Genomic DNA, 22,918 nt, shown 5'->3' with positions numbered 1-22,918 from the left:
TCAAAGTTGGCAATGTGTCACATTTTCCAGCAGTGATCAGTCAAGAGGGCTAAGTCAAGATCACACCCACATCATGTGCCAGCAGCTTCTGTGGAAAATACATTGAATGTGCTTCAACGAATTGGCCATGTTGAAAAGTCAAAGGAAAGTAGTCCTTAGTTAAGTTGAGTGCACTGTCATCACTTGGGAGGGTACCAGGACAGTAAATTAATAACACCATTAGGTATCAGTCTAGTGGCATGAACACAACAACTTGGGACAATATTAGGTCCGTGTGTTCCACAATCAGTCCTGAAGAGTGACAATATATTATGCCACATTGGGCATTAGGGAAAGAGTAGCATTCTCTTATACAAAGTTCAAAAATGACATGGTACTAAGGACAGGGAGTGTGTATATTTTTATTCCTGTAGCTGTAATTACTATGATAGTCAATCAGACAGGTGATGATGTAAAGTGGCAATAAACTTGGGTGTGAGTTTCTGTTTCCAGCAGAGTGCTATTCTGTAAGGCCATAAGGCACAGGAGCAGAAATGAGCCATTCAGCCTATCGAGTCTGCTCTGCCATTCAATCATGGCTGGCTGATAAGTTTCTCAACCCCATTCTCCCATTTTCTCCCTGTAACCCTTGATTCCCTTGATACTCAACAACTTATCTATCTCTGTCTTAAATATACTCAATAAACTGGCTTCTACAGCCTTATGTAGCAGATAATTCCATAGATTTACCATTCTCTTGCTGAAGACGTTTCTCCTTATCTCTGTTCTGAAAGGTCTCCCCATTACTCTGAGGCTGTGCCCTCAGATCCTAGTCTCTGCTACCAATGGAAATATCTTCTCAGCATCCACTCTGTCCAGGCCATTTAGTATTCTGTAGTTTTTAATTAGATTCCTCTCCCCATGCAATACCACCGCCCCACCCCCACCCCCACACCAATCCTTCTAAATACCATTAAGTATAGATCCAGAGTGCTCAAATGTTCCTCATGTGTTAAGCTTATCATTTCTGGGATCATTCTTGTGAATCTCCTCTCAACCTGTTCCAGGGCCAGTACATCCTTTCTGAGATGTGGGGCCCAAATTGCATAAAATACTCCAAATGTGTCCTGACCAGAGCCTTATAGAGTCTCAGAAGTACATCCCTGTTTTTATATTCAAGTCTTTCAAATTAAATGTCAACATTGCATTTACCTTCCAAATTACTGATTCAACCTGCAAGTTTACCTTGACTTGAACTCTCAAGTCTCTTTGTACTTCAGCCTTCTGAATTTTCTCCACATTTGGAAAGTCATCCTTGCCTCTATACTTCCTACCAAAATGCATGACCTCACAATTTCCCATGTTATACTCCATTTGTTACTTCTTTGTCCACTCTCCTAACCTATCCAAATCCTTCTGCAGCCTCCTCACCTCCTCAATACTACCTATCCCTCTACCTATCTTTGCATCATCTGTGCTCTTGAAGGCATTCTTTTTATTTCCTTTCTGGCGGGCAGTGATTGACGTGGTGCACAATTTGGCAACAAGCATGACACTGGCAACACATAATTCTTGGAGGTCCCAGTAATGGACAAAATTGCACAGTTGGTAGGCATAAGATAGTTTGAAAGTGGCACCACTGAGACAAGGTGCATACATAATGAATTGAGCAGAAGAAACCCTTCACAAATCTTCCCAATTAAGCACTTAGTTGATTTTTTATAAAATTCAGCCCAATGTGCTGTTTTCAATATTATGGCAACAATATGACGAACTGCTGACTTGGGAATTGTAGTATATAAATGGAAATGAAATGTGTATCATTTCATTCAAACAGTAAGTAAGACATGAAAAAACCTTGGGTGCAGAATGACACCAAAGATCTGGAACATGTAAAGAAAATTCCAACAGCAAAATGTTACTAAAAGATCATTGGTGTCATTGTTCTTCTCAACGACTCCACCTGCTTCACAGTGGAGCAGCCTGGGCTCCTTGGATAATCCCAAAGGGAAGAGGTTTCATGCCAGTAACAGCGAGAGTGAGCAGGGTACTGCCCCTTCCTGTTCCAGCCACTACCACCATGTCATAGGCCAATTTAGATTCCACATACCTCCCTCCTTGTCTCAGCTGCCTCCACTTACCCCCCCCCAACCCATCTCACTTCAATTTTCTGTCTCAGAACAATGCAAATCTTTCTCCTTTGTTCCTTTCCTCAAAGGTTGACAGGCACGCCTTCTTCTATTTATACATTCGGAAAAAGGGGGCAGCATTTACTTTACCTCTAATTGCATTTTACCATTTTCTAAAAAAAAGAATTTATTTTCCCTTTGTTCCCTCTTTGTTAAAATATTCAGGCAACACAGTATTCATCTTCACATTATAATAAGTAAGAATGGTCATTTCATCCCTCAACTGTATTGTGTGTATAGTTGGTCCCCGAAAGTGTGCCTAAAGATTTGGTCAAAAAAGAAGCAACTTTAACAATATATATGTAGGGTATGGTATGTGACTGTCATCTCACTGTTTGCAGGAGGTAATATTTTTTCATATTTCCCAGTATAATTTTCCCAGTGGCCTTTCAGTTGAAAAGGCTTACAATTCAATCAATTAACACAAAATTACTTAAAATACTAAGAACAACATTACTTAAAACAAATATATGTCTAATTAATGACACACACAGAGCATTCAGTGTTAATAAAATGTTATTTTAATTTGAAAATTATATAAACATAGAATATTTAATATTTTTATAATTTAAAAACTCAGTCTTTAAATTCTCCCATGAATGATGAATATATTAATATTTGGATGCTGCAACATTATGTAGTTGTAAGCATTTATAAAATGCATAAATTATTTAAATGATTTCTTTTTAAAATTACAGTTACAAAATTTAATTTCTGGATTGTAACGTATGGGAAGTGCATTAATAATATTGCACTGTAAGAAGTAATAACTCTCAAGGTGTTTTACCCATTTTACAGAAAACCACAATTCACGATATGCTCAATGCCAGATGCATTCTTCAATCCTGTTAGCACACAAATTTTGATGAACCAATTGAGCTCATACACAGCGTTAATCAGAAAAAAATTAATAATAACGTAACAAAAAGAAAACAGGAAAAGGATATATCCACCCCTCAATCTATTATCCCATCGAATTAGATCAATTGTTACTTTTATATTTACTCTACTCCCACCCTATTCCCACATTCCTTGATTTCCTTGAGTGTTAAAGTCTATCACCTTCAGCTTGGGGATTTGTGATTAGTCCTCTGAAATAGATAATACTTAAAATTCACAACCTTCTGAATGAAGAAACTTCAGTTTGTACTTCAGAATGTGTACCTAGGTATCTTTGTACCTAAAATGGTGCTGTAATACAGCACTGTATTCATTTAAGTTCATGTGACAATAAAGCTAATTCAGTTCAATGCAATTCAATTCAAAATGGACCAAGCTTTCTGCTGTGACTATGATCACCTAATTCTAGAATCTCAGCCAAGAATATCAGCCTGTAATGAGTGTCTACTTTGTCCAGCTCTCTGTGAATTTTATAAGTTTCATTAAGTTACCTCTAATTCTTAACCACAGAAAAACACAGACCATTTTACTCAGTTCCTCCTCATATGATAACCTCATACCTCAGGAATAAATTTTTAATTAATCTGCATTGCACCCCTCCAAGATAAATAAACTTTTCTTCAGCTAAGAAGACCAGTTATTAATGTTGGAGAATACTGTTACATTTTGAAAGTAAATATTATGGCTTGCCAAACTAAATATTTTATAATCTTGAAACATTTGGTTTTATGACTCAATATTGTGTTCATTATGCATATATATTCCGTTCAGAGTTATGTATAATAGGGAACAGAATGTCCAAATTAACTATTTCTGCTTGAGGCACTAATATTTGGAAAGGTGATGGATGAGAGAAACACAGCTAATTATATGGATTAGCTGTATAGTATCTGAATTTCAATATAAAATTTCTGTAGGGTAGGGAACAGTTAAAATGTAGCCATAGGTAAACTTACTCCACTTTCATAATGAAAATGGAAGGCATAGTGTCACACCTCACTGAAATGGCCTGTTGGAAAGCAAGCCCTGATATTCCAGAGACATCACAAAAGGTAAAGGTATTAAAAACAATGTAAAGTTTTCAAATTTACCTGTCTTTTAAGACCTAAGTTGTTGGAAAGCATAGATTAGATTCCTGTACTGAGTAAGAATTCTTACTTATTACAATAGTCTCTTGCTACTAGGAAATTATGAACTGTCAGCATATAATTCCACTAGGTAAAACTTTCATCACCTTTAAATTCCTTCTGAATGCCAGACATTTTATTTATTTCTGCATTGTCTAAATCTTGTAACTGAAGAAGGTGTGCCTAGGTACTTTTGTATCTAAGTCAGCACTGTAATTGGCAATGCATAAACTTTTCACTGTGCTCATTGATTATATGTCATAATAAAGGATATCCTGTTCTAATTCTAATTCTCTTACACACACTCACAAACACAAAGAGAAAATAAACATGGGTGCTATTGGCAGAAGGAAAACAGAGAAAGCGATTCAGAGGTCTCTGTTCACAGGATGTGCTGAGATAGTTCTTGTGCTCATTGAAACTTTGTTTGCAGGAGGCGCAGAGTGGCTGGTTCACACTTACAAAAGATCTCAAACTGATTAATTAAAATTCACAGTATACAGGCTCAAAGTGACTTTCCCTATAGAGAACAGATGCAGTTCCTGAGCTGGTGGAGATCACTTCTTCCTTTCTTGTTCACACCCTCAAGCTGTTCACCTACCTGAGAATCAATGACATTATTGTTGGCAGGCCGAAGGCCTTTGCAATCATTAACTAGTCAATAGTCCACAGACCAATCAGCTAATTGTTGCTGGCTGAATCTCGATTTGTACATGGCCTTGAGTCCAGATTGCCTACAAATGAGACTTTATCTACTGCTTGAACAAGCAGCTTTGTAAATAGTAATACAAAGAGTGTCAGGTTACTTGCTTTCAAAAACTGCAACAACTAAGTTTTGAGAAGATTGGTAGCGCAGGTTGAGGGTCTGGATAGATACATGAACATCAACTTAGCCACAAAACCACATGACCCTCTCTCAGTAGTATCTTTATTTACAGATGAGGAAGGACACCACTTCCATTGGGACAATACATCCATTCTAGGACAAGCCAACCAGAGATACACGAGAATTCCTAGAAACATGACATTCTAACCAGAACTCTATCAACAAACATATTGAGTTAGACCCCATCTACCACCCCTGAGAAAAAGAACAGGAAATGACATCACTATAGGAAATGACATCACCAACCCAGGGAAGCCCAAACATATAAATAGAAAGCAGGAAACACCAGCAGTGCTTCGTCCGGAGGCTCACTGATTTTACCTAGTAGGGTGATGAAATATCAGAAAATGAACCTTCCAGCTCAGCGAGCAAACCTACATCCCTTGGCTTTAAACCAATTACATTCCCTAACAAGTCCATAATTAAAAACACAGAACAATATAAAGCATGTTTTTTACAATAGGTACACTTGAATTAGACTAGTAATTTAAGCAATTAATGTAAGTAGTATATCAAGCTTATAAGCCTGTAGCAAAATTAAAGTTTGAGAGGAGGGGAGAAATCACTAAACAAAACATATCTGAGGTTAAATTACACATTTAACAGGAATAGATAAGGAGGATTAAGGACTGTATTACTATAAGATATTTCAAGCTGTTTTAGAAATAGGCATAATGGAACATGATCTGAGAAATAAGTGATTAGCAAGTAAATCAGTAAGCTTCCCACAGTCAGGAAGGAAAGATCACATCCAGAGTGAGACACAGACTGAGTGAGTATATAGTTCAGGGAATCTGGAGGTAGCGTCAGAATAGAACTAGTAAATTTGTCATTGCTTTCACTGTTTTTGAAGTTTACTAGTATAATGAAAAGGTTAATAAGGCATCTGACTCAGTTGACTGAAGGACAGTTGTCAACAAGCAACCACCTGAAGCCTGAATAAGACCTGAATAGGTGTGGATTACTATTGACAGTTTGAGAGGGAGAAGGTGGAATCAATATTACAAATGAGTAAAGGTAACTGCAAAGATTTAAGGGAGGAACTGGCCAGACTTGATTGCAAAGGGAGGAGCGGATTACTGCAGATGCTGGAATCTGTACTGAAAACAAAAAGTGCTGGAAATCACAGCGGGTCAGAGAGCATCTGTGGAGAGAGAGCAAGCTAACGTTTCAAATCTAGATGAGAGCTCTGATGAAGATTCATCTTGGCTTGCTCTCTCTTTGCAGATATTCCCTTGATTGCAAGGGAAGACAGTGGAGCAGCAATAGCAAAGGTTTCTGGGAGTAATTTGAGAGGCACAGAAATTTATCCCAAAGAAAAGAAACACACTAAGGGGAGGATGAAGCAACCAAGTGAAGTTAGGGACAGCACAAAAGCCAAAGAAAAAGTATACAATCTGAAGATTAAAAGATTGGGAAGCCACAAAAAACAGTAGAGGATAACTTTTACAGAGTAATAAGGGGGGAGAAGATGAAATATAAGAGTAAGCTAGCTAGTAATGTAGAAGAAGATTAAAAGAGTATTTTTAGACATCAAAAAGGTAAGAGAGAGAGGCAAGACTGGACATTAGACTGCTGAAAAATGAAACTGGAAAAGTAGAAGTGGAGAATAAAGAAATGGCAGAGGAACTGAATATAGGCACTTTGCATCAGTCTTTGTGGTAGAAGACATCAGCAGGATACCAAAACATGAAGAGAGTCAGAGAGCAGAGCAAGTGTAGTAGCCATCACTTGGAAGAAGGTACTGAGGAAATGAAATGCCTGAAGGTCAATAAAAACCTAGGCCTCAGAGTTCTGAAGGAGATATCTAGAGGGATTGTACTCACATTGGTGGTGATCTTTCTGGAATCATTGGAATAAGAAAGGGGACTGGAGGACTGGAAAATGGTAGATGTAACACTGTTGTTTAAGAAAGGATGGAGGCAGAAGACTGGTTAGCCTGACTTTGGTTATTGGTAAGAATTTAGAGTCTATTATTAAAGTTGAGTTTGCAAAGTGCATGGAAGTGCATGATAAAGTAAGACTGAGTCAGCATGGCTTTGTCAAGGGAGTTCATACTTGACATATTTTTGAGGAAGTTACAAGCAAGTTAGACAAAGGAGAGGCAGTGGATGTGATCTATTTGGATTTCCAGAAGGCTTTTGATGAGATGCCGCAACAGAAGACTACTATATAAGAGTCCATTGTGTGAGGGACAAGATACTGGGCATGGATGGAAAATTGGTTGACTGGCAGAAGGCAGAGTGAGGATAAAGGGGTCTGTTTTAGGATGACAGCCAGTGACTAGTGGAGATCTGCAGGTGTTCATGTTGGGATCACAACTATTCATGTTATACATTAGCAATCTGGATGCAGTAACTGAAGGCATTGTTGCTAAGTTTGCAGATGACACAAAGATAGGTGGAGGGATCAGTAGTGTTGAGAAAGCAAATGACAGTGGAATACCACATGGAAAGCATGAGATTATACACTTTGTAGGAAGAAATAGAAGCATAGATGATTGTCTAAACTGAGAAACTTCAGAAATCTGAAACACGAAGGTACTTGGAAGTCCCAGTTTAAGGTTCTCTGAGGGTTAGCATCTACAGGAAAACAACACATACAGACCAAATATTGAACTGCAGAAGCAATCATCCCAACACCCACAAACGAAGCTGCCTCAGAACATTGTTTCAATGAGCCACCACACACTCCAGCACAGAGGAATTATGCAGAGCAGAGGGAAATCACCTATACCGTGCATTCACAAAGAATGGGTACGCAATGAACACAGTCTGCTGATTTCTCAGCAACAAATGCTAACAAGCAGACAAAACACATCCAGAATCCTTAGCCACTCTTCCCTACATCAAAGACATCTCGGAAATGAATGCTAGACTACTCAGACCCTTTGGCATCATGGTAGCCCACAAACCCACCAACACTCTAAAACAGCAACTAATGAATTTGAAAGACCCTACACAGATAGCAATCAAAACTAATGTCATTTACAAAATACCGTGCAAGGACTGTAACAAACACTAATTGGACAAATAGGCAGAAAACTAGCCACCAGGATACATGAACACCAACTAGCCATAAAAAGACATGATCCCCTTTCACTAATATCCTTACATACAGATGAGGAAGGACACCGCTTTGACTGGGACAACACATCCATCCTAGGACAAGCCAAACAGAGACACACACGAGAATTCCTAGAAGCATGGCATTCCAACCAGAACTCTATCAACAAACACATCGGGTTAGACCCCATCTACCACCCCTGAGAATAGGAACAGGAAGTGACTTCACCACAGGAAATGATGTCACCACAGGAAATGACATCACCGACACAAAGAAGCCCAAACCTATAAATAGAAAGCAGAAATTTTCAGCAGTGCTTCGCCTGAGGCCCACGGAAGATGTTAGCTAGTAGGGTGACGAAACGTCTGGAAATGAACATTCCAGCTAAGCGAGCAAACCTACATCCAAAACCTCAACCTGAGCTACAAATCTTCCCAAAACTCAATAAGGTTAGCATGCAGGTTCAGTTGCCAGTTAGGAAGGCAAATGCAATGGTAACATTCATTTCAAGAAAACAAGAGCACAGTTATACTGCTGAGGCTGTGTAAGACTCTGGTCAGATGGCATATGGAATATAATGAGCAGTATTGGCCCTTTATCTAAGGAAGGATGTGCTGTTAGAGAGTGTCAGAGGAAGTTTACAAAAATGTTCCTGGGGGTAAAAGGCTTGTCATTTGAGGACTGGTTCGGGACTCTGGATCGGTATTTGAGTTTAGAAAGATGAGGGGAGATTGAAACTTACAGAATATTAAGACGTCCAGATAGAGTGGACATGGAGAAGGTGTTTTTACTGGTAGAAGAGTCTAGGACACCAGAGCCCAGGCTCAGAGTGAAGTGATGACCCTTTAGGACTGAGATGAGGAGGAATTTCTTCAGCCAGACAGTAGCTAATTTGTGAAACTCAATGCTGCAGAGGGCTGTACAGGTTAAGCAATTGAATGTATTTAAGGCAGAGTTAGGTAAGTTGTTGATTGGGCAATGAATTGTTACAGGAAAAAGACAGGAGAATGGCCTTGAGAGAAACCCATCGCCATGATTGAATGGCAGAGCAGACTCAATGTGCTGAATGGCCTAATTCTGTTCATATGTCTTAGAAATGGTGACTGGAAGTTAAACTGATGAGATGGATTATAGTGTGCTGCTTAATCTAAAAAATTATTATACTGAGACAGAAAGACTTAGGAAGGGAGCATTAAAATTTCTTGTTGCAGTCCTGAAGGTGCACCAAAAACAGTGGACTGAGTGGAGGGAAGATGAATTGAAAACTGTTCAGAAAGAGATGACCAAGTCTGAGAAAACTGTAGGGAAAGGTCATGGAGGACATTCTAATGTAAATGATGATTTGTTGGTGGATGGTGGGGGGCATGGGGGGGGGGAGGGGAGGGGGGAGAATTTGGACGCACATGAAATATGTGGCAAATTTAGATAAGTTGAGCTTCATTGAGTTTGCAGGATGGGCAGATAACAGAAAATCATAGTTACATTTAAACTTTACAATGTCAGGTACAAAGATTTCAGTACAAGTGAATTTGAACGAGCTGATAAACAGTAGTAACCAAGGTTGCCAATGTAGAAGTAGTGTTATTAAGAGCATAGCCTTTTTTCCCCAAAAGAGCAAACTGATAACCAACAGATGACAAGGAACTTGGTGGTATAGAGGGTAGAAACAGTTTGAAAAACCTTTCATGAAAAACAAATATTCATAGGGTTTGTGGGTCAAATGACCTTCCCTTCCTCTGAAATTCCTATGATTCTTTTGTAATCCATGAAAATCTACGTGTGACATGAAATATTCATCTCAATTTAGTGTTCAGTGGCACAAAGGTGGTTCTCATCACTAACCTCGAAAATTACACTCTTAAACATCTAAGCGGTACAATAAAGTTAATTTCCCCAATTGAAGTGTAACTTTGAATCACTGCCAGCTACATAGAACCTGTAACATTCGGCAATAGGGAAATACACATGCACTTTTTTCTGACCTTCATATTGAAGAATTCTTAAAGACAGCAAAATAGAAAAGTAAAAGTGAAGGATTATAATTCATGTATTTTTAAAAGACAGTAAAATAAAGATTAGGATGTACACATTGTGCTGAATTTTCCTAAAATTTGGCAGTGTCAATTTTGAATGGTTTTGTGGAGGCTTACCCTCCATGAACACTAGTGATCTTTCTCACATCGAAGTTATGCTGCTCACCTTGAGTATGTGCCACACCTCTATGACACTGATCGCAAAGTTATCTTGTACTTAGCTGCGGCGGAGGTATTCACCAGTATGGGGACCTTTCAGTGTTCTTCCTACAGGCAGCATATCTAAACACCAGCTGTGCATCATTCCAAATGCTGTAAAACAGCAATTGTTCTTCACAGTTTGGGTGTCTGAAGAATTTCAAAGGAGATGGTGACAGAGGCACATTAACACCTCAGTTTGCACACAGACCTGGATGGACGGATGCAGATCAGGCCTATCCTTTTCTCCCTGGACTGTCAGAGCAAACATAAGCAGCAGACCCAACCAGCATCATCTGCCAATGTCACCCAGGCCACTGTGTGATATTGCTGCTCCTTTAACAAGGTTATGCTGTCCCTGTTTTCTTTTCAAAAGGGGTTATCAAAAGCAAAGGTTCCGATTTGTCTGGAATTAGGCTAGTTTGATTATGGCTAATAGATACTGCCTAAAGAAATGAACTCTTAGACATTTTTTTAACACCTGGTCAATGAAAGAGGAGTGGCCAGTTCTCCTAGCTCAGGGATTTTTCTGGTTTGGTTTAGTTTTAGCTGAGGAACCTGGAGAAACAGGTACTGAAGGGGAAAGAGGGTCCATGCTTCAGCAAATGACCCCTGGCTGACACCACCTCCCCCTCCCCCACCCCACCCCCCTCTCTCTCTCTTTCTCTCTCTGACATCTCTCCTGCAGGAATCTGTGTTTGAATCTACCCTTTTTTTTGCCAAGGGGTATGTTTATGGGAAATCGCAGGAAATCAGAATCAACTTAACAGAACTTGTTAAGTTGCAGGGGATATTGTGTGTTGGTTGGGTTTTCAAATCGTTGTTATTCTAAATGTTCTTTTCTTTTGTGTGTGTTTCCTTTAGTGGTGTGTAAATAAGTTCTGTTTTACATGAAGCCAGCTGCACCACTCTTCGGATATGCCTACATCTGCCTGAAACAGCTAGAAAACGTAAGCTGTGGACTATCTTCTTATAATGTTTTGAGTGGCTCTGGCCTGGTCCATAACAACTGGTGCTTCTCTGGTTTGGAGGAACATGCAGCAGTGCAGAAAGAACATCAATGACCTTCTGCACTCTGTAAGGATGAGTGCCACCATCTTCTATTTGAACATAGAACAATACAGTCCAGTATAAGTCCTTTGACCTGAGGGTTTTCCTTAATCCTACCCACTAAAGCTTTTTCATGCCTCTTTCTAACTCTCCTAAGTCCATTCTTCAGTTCCTTCCTGGCTAGTTTGCAACTCTTTAGAGCCCTGTCTGATCCTTGCTTCCTCAACCTTAAGTAAGCTTCCTTCTTCTTCTTGACTAGATGTCCTACATGTCTTGTCACCAAGATTCCTTCACCCTACCATCCCTTCCTTGCCTCAGTGGGACAAACCTATTCAGCACGATCAGCAAGTGCTCCCCAAACAACCTCCACATTTCTGTCAAACATTTTCCTGAGAACATCTGTTCCCAATTTAGGCACCCCAGTTCCTGCCTAATAGCACTGTAATGCCCCCTCCTCCAATTAAATAGTTTCTTATACCGTCAGCTCCAATCCCTCTCCATGACTATGCTAAAGGTCAGGGAATTATGATCACTATCACTAAAATGCTCTCCCACCAAGAAATCTGACATCTGGCACGGTTTGCTGCCAAGCACCAAATCCAATATGGCCTCCCATCTATGGCCTTTCTGCATATTGAGTCAGAAATCCTGCCTGGACACACCTGAAAAAAACTGCTCCACACAAACTATTTGAACTAAGAAGGTTCTAATCAATATTAGGGAAGTTAAAGTCACCCATGACAACAACCCTGTTACTTCTGCACCTTTCCAAGATCTGCTTCCCAATTTGCCTGTTCGTATCTCTGTTGTTGCTGGGGGGCTTGTAGAAAACTCTCAAGAAAATAACTGCTCCTTCTCTGTTTCTGACATCCACCCATACTGACTCTGTAGACAAAGCCTCCTCGATGACCTCCATTTTAGCAGCTGTGATGCTATTCCTAATTAGCAATGCCATTCCCCCATCTCTTTTACCACCCACCCGCCCTGCCCCACCATTCTTTTGAAACCCTGGAACATCCAACAACCATTCCTGCCCCTGTGATATCCAAGTCTCTGTAATGGCCACAACATTTTAGTTCACCCCCACCCTTCCCCCAACAGGAATACTTATTGTTGAGGGGAGTGGCCTCAGGGAATCCCTGCATTGTCGGTTTATTCCCTTTCCCTCTTCTGATGGTCACCCAGCTACCTTTATCCTGCAACTTAGGTGTGACTACCTCCCTATAACTCCTCTCTATCATCCCTTCAGCCTCCCAAATGAGCTGAAGTTCATCCAGCTCAATGCTCCAATTCCCTAACACTGTCTGTGAGGAGCTGGAGTTGTGTGCACTACTTGCAGTTGAAGTCAGCAGGGACACCCGTGGTGATCTTTACCTCCCACATCCTGCAAGAGGAGCGTACAGCTACCCCAGCCTACATCCCCTCTGCTCTAAATTGCCAAGAGAGATTGTATAAATAAAAAAGAGCCTTACCTTACCAACTCTCCACACAGAATTTATTTTTGGTTAGAGGAGGAAGATGGGTGGGAGACGCTACGCGTGTAGTGTCTCGGGTTCAGCCACAGTCTGAATATGTCAGCTCACATACCCAGCAGTCCCTGTGTCTGCATCCACTTCTGTAGAGCCTTTGCTCCACCTATTCACGAGGTAAGGCTTTAACAGGAAAATTTACCTTACTCGCAGCCCCCGTTCCACGCCTTCACCACTCCTACTGCTGCAATGTTTGCTACCTCACATCCCCTCTAACTCTGGCATTGCACACACCATCCCACAAGGTTTATGGTCCAAATTACTTGCAGCATCTTCCTTAAATAGTTTCTAACCTGCCTCATCCCACAAACTTCTAACCCTTCCTGCCATCTGCCCTTCCTCATCACTCACTTGGGAGATCTCATCACAGTTATTCCCACCTGCACCAATACTAACAATTGTGCCAGTCATTTTCACTTCAGTGAATCTTTCCCTTTGCCTCATTACTGGAGAAAGTAGCCTACAGTTGGGCTGAAAGAGCTAAGACAGATGGCAGCTATTTGTCTCCTCACCCCAGAAGAGAAGATCCTTGAGGTCATGGGAAAACAACCATGACTACTCATGCAGTGATGCTAAGACCATGTGATGCTAAGACACTCAAGGAAGATTCTTTGTGATGTGATTCACTGTTCTTCCTATGCCACCAGTCTGAACATACTATTAACATAAGAACGAGGGAGAAGAGTAGGTGATTCAGCCCCTCTAAACTTTCTTGTAATGATTGAAATAACATGACCCAGTTGAATCTCATAGAATATGAATTCCCTGATTGGGGCTGTTACCTTGGTTCAATTACAGGAGTCCTGGCAGATAGATATAAACAGGAGTGCCAGGAGTTCTGCTCACTCGAGGAGCCAGCTCTGTGCTAGCTGGGTCAGTGTCATGTACTATGCAAGTGTAAATAAAGGGTGACTTGGCGATGGGATACAAGTCTTTGTGGGATTATTTCATTTCTGCTTTTCAATACAATCACAGCTGACCTTGTTCACTCTCATCTTCTACAGTCACCAACAGCATCCCAAAGGTCATCCTGCCACAAGACAGCAGCCCTCAAGTCTTTAGTTCCTTCTCCACCTCTGAGGACAGAGCCACAGACCTCTCAAAGGAAGCATTGGCAATAGTGTTTCCAGCACCCTCCACAAGCTCAGATACTGTCACCTTCGTGGGTACTATATTTAGATTACACTCAGGAGCGCATTCTGGTGAACTCATCACTGCACCATCTCCACAGCTGGCAAAGGAAGAAAGGTGGCAGGTTGTCAATATGCAGAGGCTGCTGGAGACCAGGCATCTGCTTCGCTCTAGGCAGGAGAGGATCCCATGTTGTCAACAATTAATAACTTCATAAAAATGCATTAACTGATACAGTACAACAAGCAGATTTGTTGGAGATGCTTGGCAAACTGGATCAAAGGTTAGAGAGATCCAACAATGTTATCTGTTCTTTGCCGGCTCCAGCAAGCATAGATTTGGTTGTCTTCATGGAAGCAGTCATACAGAATTAGTTCCAGTGGGAACTCAATTTGTGGAAAGTAGGCCTGCATTTGGGCAGGTCATTTTCATAAGGATTTTGGCTCCAGGACCCAGACATTCTCAGAGTTTTTGGCCCAATATTCCATGGCCACTAGGGCTTGTTTATATAGCAGGCTCCTTTCATCCAGATATGAATCATCAGACTGTACTTAAACATAATAGGAGGGCAAATACAAAGAATAACTTCTGAGGAAATATAGGTAGCACAGGGGATACTTTACTGTAAATAGTATATCACATTTGTAAATATATTAGCCCTTTACTTTGTCAACTGTCTGATGAACTGTCATTTTAGCTGAAGCTAAAAGAATGAAGCTACAAAGTCTACCATTCCTACCCATAACCACAGGATGTTGGAATCTTGTCTGATGGAGTGCTAGTCTTACCCTAATGCCCATTTTCACACATCATGGCTGAATGTGGGAGAATCAGATTTTGTAATGCCTTCAGATGCTTTTCCCATTGGATGATTGAAGTTAAGAAACAAAAAAAACCAAACAAAACCCTGCATTTATTTTAGCTGTAAAAAGGGTGACCTACCTCTCTAGCATTATCCAAATTTACAGTTAACGAATGAGGATTTCACTCAACTTAGATCTCTTGGAATCAGGGGTCAATGAATTCCTATCTGGCTTGGTGCAACCAACATGATGATGGTGATGTTTTTCCTGCTTGATGTTGTTATCTTGCACCTTGGAACACTACTGTCGATCTCCCATCACTCCAGAATCTGCCACATTCCCCTCAGCTTGCTCCAGTTCTGTACAGCGCAATATGCTAGGAATACATGGCAAACTCAGTCTGTAGTGTTCTGTAAGCCCCCACTCCCCCATCACCCAGACCAGTCCAAGCATTGGAACTTTATCTTGAGGAAGCTTATCATCTGCTCCATGAAGGCCTTGTTGGAGGAAGGAGCTGTTGTGTATCTACACAAGGCCTCAGTCAGGGCATTGTGTAACAGAGTAAGAAGCCATGCTTCAAGAGGTCAGGATAAGTACTGCAATTTGCTTCTTAATGTATTTTAATATCATCATAGCGTGTTCTTCCCTGTACATCTTTATGACCTAGACAGATCTTTTCACAGAGATCCCTGGAAAGTAACAACAGCTGTTGTGTTAGCGCGGAGCACAAAATAGAAACTCATGGGGACTAGCACTGAATAATTACTCAGTACCAGCTAGAAAGGGATCCACTGAAAGCAATGATTGAAATTTTCTTATCTTTCATTCCTTTCTCATTGGATCACTCACATGCCTCCACTTTTAGGTCAAACACATTTCTTCAACAGAGAACAGAGTTTAGCTGCTGGGACAGAGGAAGCAATATCGAAATTCAGAAACTTGCAAATAAGCTGGGCCTCAAATTCAGTTTATAACTCACCTCAAATACATTTTTCCCACCCCCTCCTCTAATGCTCCATGTACCTTGGATTTATTCCTATTCATCTTCCCCACATTATCCCTCATCCTCCCATCACTGGGATTGACCAGCTGAAATGCATAATTACTAACAGATAAGCAGAAATACAAGTGACCTTCCCAACTATCTCACCATCACCTCCATCACACCAAGGGTCAAAAAAAAATGGTCAGCTGATTGCATTGCAGCAATTTGCCCACTGTTGAATTGCTTCACCCAATGACTGCCTCTTTCTCCTGATGTAATAGGTGCAACTTTTGAAGGAATGTTGCATGCCAAATAAGTGGCATAGGACAGCCATGGTTGCATGGTCTGCTTATTGAAAGAGAGGAAATATTATTAAGGCAATACTTATCAGTAAGTCATAAGACAGATGCCATCACATATTGCAAGTTGAAAAGTTGAAAAGCCCTTGAGTATTAATGTGAAGAAGAACTCAATATTAACTTGTACTCTAAAGAATAACAAAGGTTATTGAGAAGTAACACAACATTTGATGAAGGCAACTCACTCAGAGTTTCCCAGGGCTACTGTGACAGCAAAGATCCTACAACTGAATTGATTACTCGATAAAAATTTATGACTCATAGTTGTAAAAGTGCAGACAAGATAATTCTTTGCTGTTGTCCGTGGGGAGGACAGTGTCATATCCAAAATGAAGTTTGTTGGACCAAAAGACAACCGCTGCAATTTTACCTGAAGGAGAAACATTTGGAATGAATAGAAATAGCATTTTTCTGAATAAAGAATAGAGAGAGGTGGTGATTATTTTTTTCATGTGGTGAAAACATGTGCTATTGGCTGTGAAAAAATAAGACATTGTAAAGACTGCACTTTTTCATTTTTCTGTATTTTTGATTGTGCACTGATATGGGAAAAGGACTGGTTTAAATAAAAGCTAACACTTTAGTTGTATGAGGGGTGGTCTTAAAATCAAATAGGACCAGGTCACTTTGGTATCATGTGAACATTTTGGTTGTTTCTTTAAGGCTGCCTTCAAAATTTGGACTGCTCTTTCTGCCAGACCAATGGATAATGGATAGTATGGAGCTGTCCTTATATGCCAAATTGATGCACTTTTTAAAAGTGGGTGACTGAGACTCACTGTTTATTCAACCAATAGGGGAGACTGTTTGCAGACAGGCCAACACCAAGGTATGTACAAATGGGATTCAGCCAGCAACAAGTAGCTGATTGTTTTTTGAAGTTGCAGCCAGTTGTGGATGCCATCTGCCCGTTAACAACGATACGGTTGGCTCCCAGGCAACTGAACAACTATTGTATGTGAACAATATTGCCAGAATCCTTCAGATCTTTGGAAAGGGGTGGAGCGTGTGTCTCTGCAGTATAAAATATCTGAAGTCTGAAGGAAGCTAGTTATCATCTCACATCAGTTGTTGTTGAAGTAACGAAACAGAGGCCCGTATCCTATCACCAAGTCCCCCTTTATTTACACATAGAGAGTCCTTGACACTGATCCAGCTTCCTCAAAGCGAATTTCCTCAGAATGAACAGAACCTCTGACACTTTTGTTTATTTTTTTTTTTAGGGACTAAATCAAAAATCTCCTGTTTTTTTTTCCTGTTTATATATATATTTTTTTAATTTTACCCCCACACGACCAACTAAGTGCGGTAGTGCTTATTTTTTTCCCCCCAGCACCCATGGTGTGTGTGTGCAGGTGTGAGACACAGTGAAAGACACAAAGTGCACCAATCTTTATTCAATTTCCACCACCAGGAAGATAGGAAAACACCCGGGTGGCCAGTGACAAACACTGCCCTTCACATCAAAGGGCAGTGCTGTGTGATCAAAACAGTGAAGGGGAGGGTAGGGACTAAATCAAAATAGAGTTGGAGGGAGACACTTTTGTTTATATCTGTGAGCCTGGGCTCCCTGATTGGACCAGATTAACAGCCCCAATCATGGAAGTCATATTCTATGAGGTCCACATTATAATCACTATATCCCACCCCCTCTGAGTCTGAGACATAGGCTGGTTCTTTACTTTTGTAGCCCCTCCTCAGGCATTTTAGCACCAGATTCCTCTAACTCTGCCTATGACATGGGCGATGTGGAATACATAGTAGCTCACCTCCTGTGCCCAAAGTGTCTTGCAAGAAATTCATTCTCCTCTTCAGACAATAAAGGCATTGAGATAACAACATGTGCCATGTCCATCTCAGATTCCAAAGTGTCTTCAACGCTTGATAGCAAGGGAGAACCCACAGGTTCCCACACGTCAGAAATGCAGTTGAGAAGCCGATCATATTTAGCACCCACTGTTTTTGTGAGTTTGCAGTTTTCATTTGGTGCATGCACTTATTTAGGACAGTCACACCTACCCTTCTTTATACCTCATTAGCCCTGACCTTGCTTTGACAATTTATTCTCTGCATTAGCCAAAGTCCTGGAGGCATATAATATTGGGCATTCCTCTACAGCGAGCCACCTATGAGCTAATGCTGTATTTGAGGCATTGCATGTCAATACCAGATTTAACTTGGGATCATAGTGTGCCAACACCTTAGAGGATGATAGCTGTTTCTTCACTTCTCTGAAAGTTATGGCTTGGCTAAATGACTATTTCCAAGGCTGACGCTTTTTAAAGAGTTGATGCAAAGGTGCCAGGATGGAGGTCAGGCATTGTATGGACTTTCTGTAATGTAACTTTCACTAGCTCAAGGAAAGTCCTAAGCTCCATAACAGACATGGGAGCCAGGGCACTTTGATGGCTCTCACTTTATCTTCCAATGGTTGTAACCGGTCTTGTTGATCCTATAGCCAAAGTATGTCTGCCTTGGAGAAACATCTAAGGACTATCTCCATCTTCTCTAAATACTCCTTATTGCTCTTTCCTGTATTAGCATGTCATCTAGAGAAAAGGCAACCTGAGAGAGAAAATGTTCTCAGTTATCAGCTGAAAAATTGGACAGGGTGATGATATTCCAAATGGCAGTCTCATATATTGGTACAAACCCTTATGAGTATTAATTATACCACACTTCTGGGAATCCTCAACTAACCACAATGTCTAACTTCATGAAAGACAGACCCCCATCCCAACCAGCTTTGGACATATGTGAAGGATTCTCTATTTATCCAGCTGTAAAAAGCAGTTCACTGTTTATTTAAAATCCCCAGAAAGGCAACCGAGCCATCGGGCTTCACAATTGTTGTGACTGGTGCTGCCCATTCCGTAAACTGGACTGGTTTAATGATTACTTCATCTGCCAGCTTTCAGAGTTCTATCTCAATTTTTGCCCACAAGGCAAATGACGCTGGACAGGCCTTGCAGGATCATGGAATTGCTTTCTAGTCAATATGCAAAGTGGCCTTAGCTCCTTTGATAGTCCCTGGACAAGGTATTTAATTAGGATTTCACTCAGACAATCATTTTCTAATCAAATAATGTTGAGCCAGTCTATGCTTCTCCACCCATTTTGCCCCATCAAGGTTTGGCCCACACCTTTTACTACATCGGTGGTAACTAAACAACCTGCTTTTCATAAGAGATTGGGACCAAAGTTATTCCCTTAATCTGTAAAGGTTCCCTGATGCAGGTTCTCACTCTAGCCAAGGCATTGTGCCAACTTAAGGGTTGGAGTCCAGAGTAAATTTTGTTCAAGCCTGTATCTGTGACCACTGAAGAGGCCATGTCAGTAGTGATCTCCATTAGAACTGGGTCACCATTTAACCAGACATTTACTTTGATTGGTTCTCATTTGAATATTGCTAAGCAATTTAACTGTTTCAAACCTGATGCAGATGGATTTTCCAGGACGCGCAGTCTCCTGGATACCAGCCTATAAGGTCTAGTGGGACTCTTTTGCTGTCTCAAGTCCACATACAGGCAGCAACTACAATGCCTTGCCAGCCTGGATAATGAAGTTGAAAAATCACATAACACCAAATTATAGTCGAACAAGTTTATGTGGAAGCATTAGCTTTTGGAGCTCTGCTCCTTCATCAGGTGGTTGTGGAGTATAAGGTTTATAAACTTTTATAAAAGTTTACAGTGTGATATAACTTAATTATATATTGAAAAAGACCTGGATTGTTTGTTAAGTCTCTTATCTTTTAGAATGACCATGTTGGTTTCAGTTCTTTCAGATGTAAACCCCAGAGCATTTTTTTAAAAGTTTACATTCTCAAGTGAACTTTACCAATAGGTGTCATGTTGGCCCAGGTAATGCATTGAAGGTGAGGTGCCCTGTGTGAGGCTGTCTGTGCCTCAATGTTCAGACTGATTCTAATCTAAAAACGGGATTTACAGAAGCTTACGTGGATTCATGCAGTTTTTGATCAAAATAAAATGTAATTCTGCAAGTACAAATTCACCTCACAAACTTATATGTGTGCATGTGGGTGGGTGGGTGTGTGTGTGTTGGTGGGGGGAGAATGGTATGAGGGTCTGTGAAAGAGTGTGTATACATGTTTGTGTGTGAGTGTAAAGAGGTATATGTGTGTGTGTAGTGCGGCATGAACCCAAGGTCCCGGTTGAGGCCATCCCCATGGATACTAAACTTGGCTATCAGCCTCTGCTCGGCCACTTTATGTTGTTGCCTGTCCCAAAGTCCGCCTTGGAGGATGGTCACCTGAAGGTCTGAGGTTGAATGTCCACATTGGGGCACAACCAGCTTCACACAGGGCACCTCACACCTTCAATGCATTACCTGAGGTGACATGCCACTTATTGTTAAAGTTCACTTGAGAATGTAACTTTAAAAAGATGTTCTGAGGTTTACATATGAAAGAACTGAAACCAACATGGTCATTCGAAAAGATGAGAGACTTAACAAACAATCCAGGTATTTTTCAATTTATAATTACAGTTACATCACACTGTAAACGTGTGCTATAAATTCTGTGTCTTACAATCTTATATTCCACAACCACCTGATGAGTGAGCAGAGTTCTAAAAGCTAGTGTTTCCTGCTAGGCTATAACCAGGTGTTGTGTGATTTTTAACTTTGTACATTTTCTAACACTGGCACATCCAAATCATGGGTACTGAAGTAAATTTTAATCATTTGGCCAAGGCTTGGCTTTGTTTGGGGTTTTGCTCTCAGCTGACATAAAGCCCCTCTGTTTAGGATCTGTCCTAAGTGAGGATCTGCAATTGCTTCCACTCAAGTGGTATTCCTGAAGCTCAGTCGGCCTGGCGAGGGTGTCCACTTCCAATGGAATACCCTGCAATGCTCCACTTGCCGCATTTCCAATGATAAAGCCAATTACAGTTTGAAGTCCAGTTGAGCTTCAGCTCGTAGGCACTTTTGCATGGTTACATCATTAATCCCACTCTCATTGACACTGAAATAACTCCACAGAGGCTGGTATCGGTCCCCAAGTCAGCCTTTATTTACATGTGGAGAGTCTTTGACACTGATCCAGCTTCCTCAGAGGCAGCTCTCAGAGTGTTCAGAACCTCTGAAACTTGTGGGTTTTTTCCCCCTTTTTTCTTATTTGCATCACCAGGAAGAAAGGAAACACCCAAGTGGCCAATGACAAGCAGTGCCCTTCTCATCAAAGGGCAATGCTGCTTGATCAAAAAAGTGAAGGAGAGGGCAGGGATTAAATTAAAATAGAGTTGGAGGGGGAATGAAACACTCCATTCCCTGTGGTGCCCACCTCTCCCAGAACAGTTCGAGGGAGTTGTTCGATACCACATGCTCCTTCCCCAGAGACGCCCAGGCTAGAACGTAATCGCGGAAGAGAGGCAGGCAATAATCCCCACCAAGGCCTGCTTACTGGACCTGTTTATGGCCATTTTGGCTAGGCCCAGGAGCAGACCCATGAGGAGATCCTCTGACCTACCCTCCCCACACTGGACTGGATACAATCCTGTTTATTTATTTAATTTTTTCTGACTTTTTTTTCTTTATTTCTCCCCCACACTACCACCTAACTACAATAGTGCTTATTTTTCTCCCGGCACCCATGTTGTGTGGGTGCAGGTGTGAGACACAGTGACAGACACAAGGTGCATGAATCTTTATTCAAATTTCCACCACCAGGAAGAAGAGAAACACCAGAGTGGCTAGTGACAAGCAGTGTCCATCACATCAAAGGGCAGTGCTGTGTGATCAAACAGTGAAGGGAGGGCAGGGATTAAATCAAAATAGAGTTGGAGGGGGAAATAATGCATTCCACTCCCTGTGGCGCCTGAACAACTCCAGGGTGTTGGTGAACACTGCGTGCTCCTTCTCTAGAGACACCCGGACTCTAACGTAACCGCAGAAGAGGGGCAGGCAGTCGGCCCTAACAACCCCCTCCACGGCCCGCTGCCTGGACCTGTTGATGGCCAGTTTGGCCAGGCCCAGGAGCAGACCCACGAGGAGGTCTTCAGACCTGCCCTCCCTCCTCCGTACCGGGTGCCCGAAGATCAGGAGCGTGGGACTGAAGTGCAACCAAAAGCAGAGGAGGAGGTTTTTAAGAAAATCAAAAAGTGAGTGCAAATGCCCACATCCAATATAAATGTGGTCCACGGACTCCACAGCGCCACAGAACAAGCAGTTGGGCTGGGAGCCCGTGAACCACCGCAATCTGCAGTTGCAGGGGACCGCTGCGTACAGCACCCTCCACCCCAGATCCCCGAGAGAAAGGAGAGGACTCCCGCATAGAGAGCCCTCACAATCCTGTTTTTTTTTTGTCCCCTTCCCCTCTGACACCTTCAAGGAGGAGTGTCCTTGCACATGCATGCACATTCAGCTTCCTCAGAGGCAGCTTTCAGAGTGAACAGAATCTCTGACACTCTTGTTCTTTTTTTTTTATTATTATTTAACCCCCACACTCCCGCCTAACTGCGGTAGTGCTTATTTTTTTCCCCAGCACCCATAGTGTGTGTGTGCAGGTGTGCACAAATCTTTTATTCAATTTCCACCACCAGGAAGATAGGAAAACACCCGGGTGGCCAGTGACAAGCACTGCCCTTCACAAAAGGGCAATGCTGTGTGATCAAACAGTGAAGGGGAGGGCAGGGATTAAATCAAAATAGAGTTGGGGGGGA

This window comes from Chiloscyllium plagiosum, chromosome 10 (genome assembly GCF_004010195.1).
Source record: "Chiloscyllium plagiosum isolate BGI_BamShark_2017 chromosome 10, ASM401019v2, whole genome shotgun sequence".
NCBI lineage: Eukaryota > Metazoa > Chordata > Chondrichthyes > Orectolobiformes > Hemiscylliidae > Chiloscyllium > Chiloscyllium plagiosum.
The sequence above is the reverse complement of the archived record's forward strand: the minus strand, read 5'-3'. Positions refer to the sequence as shown.